Source organism: Arachis ipaensis, chromosome B08 (genome assembly GCF_000816755.2).
Source record: "Arachis ipaensis cultivar K30076 chromosome B08, Araip1.1, whole genome shotgun sequence".
NCBI lineage: Eukaryota > Viridiplantae > Streptophyta > Magnoliopsida > Fabales > Fabaceae > Arachis > Arachis ipaensis.
Window position 1 is genome coordinate 91678346 of NC_029792.2, and position 4798 is coordinate 91683143.

A 4798-nucleotide genomic window follows, 5' to 3' on the forward strand; every position below is an offset into this window, starting at 1 on the left:
CACTGTCAAGCTATTGACATTAAAGAAGCGCTTGTTGGGAGGCAACCCAATTTTTATTTATCTAACTATATTTTTCTTAGTTATATGTCTTTATAGGTTCATGATCATGTGGAGTCAAAAAATAAATAGAAAAATTGAAAACAGAATCAAAAACAGCAGAAGAAAAATCACACCCTGGAGGAAGCATCTACCTGGCGTTCAACGCCAGAANNNNACCCAAAATGGGCAACATCCTGGCGCTGAACGCCCAGAACAAGCATGGTTCTGGCGTTCAACGCCAGAAATGGCAACAAATGGGCGTTGAACGCCCAAAATGGGCACCAACCTGGCGCTGAACGCCCAGAGTTGTGTGCAAGGGCATTTTACATGCCTAATTTGGTGCAAGGTTGTAAATCCTTGAACACCTCAGGATCTGTGGACCCCACAGGATCATCTCAGGATCTGTGGATCCCACAGGATCATCTCAGGATCTATGGACCCCGCAGGATCCCCACCCACCTCACCCTCTCTCTCTCTCCATTCATGATCATCCCTTCTGCTTTCCATTCACCACTCACATTCATACACACCACCCTCTCTTCTCTTCTTGGCCGAAACACACCTCCCCCTCTTCTCCACATTTTCTTCTTCTTCTTCTATTATTCTTTCTTCTATTGCTCGAGGGCGAGCAACATTCTAAGTTTGGTGTGGTAAAAGCATAAGCTTTTTGTTTTTCCATTACCATTGATGGCAGCTAAACCTCTAAAAGAGGGGAAGGGAAGACAAAGGCTTCCACCTCCGAGTCATGGGAGATGGAAAGATTCAGCTCAAGGGTAGCAGAGGTTCAGAGGAACGAAAATGCATCTCCATTCGCTTATCTGAAATTCCTACCAATGATTTACATAAGTACCTCTATCCCTATTCTATTATATTATTTTCGAAAACCCATTACTGTTTGATATCCGCTTGACTGAGATTTACAAGGTGACCATAGCTTGCTTCATACCGACAATCTCCGTGGGATTTGACCCTTACTCACGTAAGGTATTACTTGGACAACCCAGTGCACTTGCTGGTTAGTTATGCGAAGTTGTGAAGATATGTTTAGACCATGGTCCTGTGCATCCGTTTTTGGTGCCATTGCCAGGGAATCAATTTCGAACAACAATTCACAACCTGAGTAGCAATTTCGCATACCAAGCATGAGGACATGCTAATGTTTAAGTGTGGGGAGATTAATAAACCACTATTTTATGGTTTATCTTATGCTCAATTGAGTGGTTTATATCAATTCTTTACTCACTTATACATATAAATTGCATGGTTTTACATTATTGGAAACTTGCTTCCCAATCCTTTAAATTACCAAATATTAATTCTCTCTTATTACCATTCGATGCCGTGATATGTGTGTTAAGTATTTTCAGAGATTACAGGGCAGGAATGACTTAGAAGATGGAAAGGAAGCACGCAAAAGTGGAAGGAATATAAGAAACTGAAGGAACTGCTAAAGCTGTCCAGCCTGACCTCTTGGTACTAAATCGACCATAACTTGAGCTACAAAGGTTCAAATGACGCGGTTCTAGTTGCGTTGGAAAGTTAACGTCCGGGGCTTCGCAACGATATATAATTTACTATAGCTTCCCTGAAGACAGATGACGCGCACGTGTGGATCACGCGGACATGTGACCTGGCAAAAACCCAATCCATGCTAACACGTGGACGTGTACGCGTGACTTTGCCGCAACCTGTACATATCAGAAATTGCTGGGAGCGATTTCTGGGCTGTTTTTGACCCAGTTTTCGACCCAGAAAACACAGATTAGAGACTATAAAGTGGAAGAATGCATTCATTCATTGAGACAACTTTTAACATTCACAATTTTAGGTTTTAGATGTAGTTTTAGAGAGAGAGAGGCTCTCTCCTGTCTCTTAGGTTTTTAGGATTAGGATTCTTTTTAGCTTATGGTTATTTCTTCAATTCCAGATTCAATGTTCCTTTAATTTATATTCTCTTCTACTTTTATGCATTCTATTACTTTAGTTTGTTTATTTTCCCAAATTGGTTTATGGATTCCTATGTTTAATTTGATTCAATACAATTCGAAGTATTTCAGATTTAAGATTTCTCTCTTTTATTTATGTTACTGCTGCTTCCAATTTAAGGCATTTTTATTCGATTAGATTTTCTCCCCTTTTTGGCTTTGGTTAAGTAATTGGTGACACTTGAGTTATCAAACTCAGCAGTTGATTGAAAATTGGAATTCTTGCTGGTTGATTTGGATCCCTCTAAAGCTAGTCTTTCCATAGGAGTTGACTAGGACTTGAGAAATCAAATTGATTAGTCCACTTGACTTTCCTTTATTTAGTAAGGGTTAACTAAGTGGGAGCAATAAATAATTCTCATCACACTTGATAAGGATAACTAGGATGGAATTTCCAGTTCTCATACCTTGCTAAGAGTTTTTCTAATTAATAATTTATTTTCTTCCAATTAATCATTCTTTCATTCAAGGATTTTTATTTTAATTACATAAAATCTCTTGTTAATTTTTATTACTTTAATTTACAATTATTTTTGTGCCCATTGCCCAAACTCCAAATTTCCCAGAAAACTCATAACCAATAATAAATACACCTCCCTGCAATTCCTTGAGAAGATGACCCGAGGTTTAAATACTTCTGTTATAAATTTTATTGGATTTTATTACGTGTGACAACCAAATTTTTGTACGAAAGGATTTTTGTTGGTTTAGAAGCTATACTTGCAACGCAATTATTTTTATGAAATTCTTTACTAGAAAAAGTCCTCTCGTCAATCGTAAGAAGTTGATTCACCTCTACAACCTCGCATATACACAATCAACTAAAAGAACAAGGTGGAAAAGGTCACTCTATCATAGAGTGTAGTTAGAGTTAAGTGATGCAAAGTATCAAACAATTAGTATGCTAAAACTAAGATGAATATATATAAATGGTGTAGAGTGTCCGGATGAAGCCAAGATAAAGGAAACTCATAGGGGGGCGTCAGGGTCAAAGAGAGGAGTGTCAATCTGATGCTGGAAGGGATGGTCTCATAACACGTACAGTCGTACTCGAGGTTTGGCGGCTACTATGTAAAAACTATGATGCACCGGGTCCTCGTAGATATAGGGGTGATCTAACTCATAGAATAGGATCCCTATATCCATCTGAAGGGGAAGGCAAAGGAGTAAAAACTAAAAAGTCCTTAGTAGGGTCGGAGTAGTTAGTTAAGTCTGTTTTAATATTATACCCAGTCAACAGCAACAACCAATAAACACAACAAAGCATAATAACTAAAGAATATAGAAAATCAAGCACACCACGTACACAATCACAAAAAACAAAGTTCACAGGAAATATGCACAAACAATTATGATGAATGTCTATTCCTAGTGCAGGTAATGAGCTCATCTGTCGATTTCTACCCGCTCCCGACACTACCTGGTACTAGTCCTGGATATAGCTTTCCAGTTGGCATTAACCTCTGTAAGTGACCTCGCCTTATAGGTGTGGCTCGTCTTAGCCATTGAATGCCGAACATAATCTCTGTAAGCAACCTTGCCTTATAGGTGCAGCTCTCTATAGTTGTTCTATGTCATGACAACCCTCGGTGAGGAAACCACCTTACAGGTGCGACCATATCTTTGCTTCCAGTAGTAGACAGTCAACTCAACTCGTATTTAGCTTCAAACATTTATTTTTTCTCATGTCCTCTTTATTTTTTTATTTTCTTTTTTTTTCTTTTCTTTCTTCAGTTTTTTACTTTATAAATCTCAAAATATTAAATCATGTTCGCACTATTCTCTCGCCTTTCCCTAAGTGTCTTATGAAAAGAGAATTATAAAATTCTTAATATAACTATGTGTTTCTAATGATTTTAGAAAGTCTTAGTAAAACTTACTTTTTAATCAAAATACACCTAAACTTATTTATTTATAAAGTCAACCTCAATTTTTATCGAAATACAATTTTATTCTCAAAATAATAATGTTATGTTAGTCACAAACATAGCTCTTAAAACCCAAAAATCCTTTTTTATAATCTGTTAAAAAATATATATAATTTTTAATCCATTTTCAAGCTTTACGGTTATTGATTTATTACAGTTTTTCCATTAATCTCTTGGTCATCAAACCTCATCCATTCCTATCAATAATTCTATTCCGATCCTAACAATCCCAAAATCATCAAAACAATCAAAGCTGGGCTGTTCCTCATGGCCGAACCAACAATCACAAGCAATAACAATAATTCAACAAATTTTAACATAAACTTAATCAAACTCAACCAATAATCAATTAAACCAACAATCACTTATCACATTAATGTTTAATCAGTGCAAAATTATCAAACTATACCTTCGTATGAAATCACAACAACCGAAACTCCAGAGAAAGCTCTTGAACGAGAAATTGAAGATGAAAACTTCGAAAATCAGCTACTTCCTCCAACTCCTCAATTTGGCCGAGCCATGCAAAGGGAACAGCGGCTTCTCCGTCAACTTCTCCCAAACAAAAGTGACGTTAACATGAAGATGAAGAAGATACAAATACTTTAATCGGTTAAAATTTTTTATAGAAGTTACGAATCTAAAAAATTTGAGATTAGAAGTTCATGGGGTTCACGGTTTCTCTCTCTCTCTGCTCCCTTCTCTTTTTCTCAAAGGTTCGGTTCCAAGAGAGAAGATGAAGATTGGTGATGATTAATGATAATGATGGCGAGCTGTCACAAGGGGCGCGTTTTCAAGTTATAAATATCTTAAACGGATAATTATGAAAACTATATATATATATAT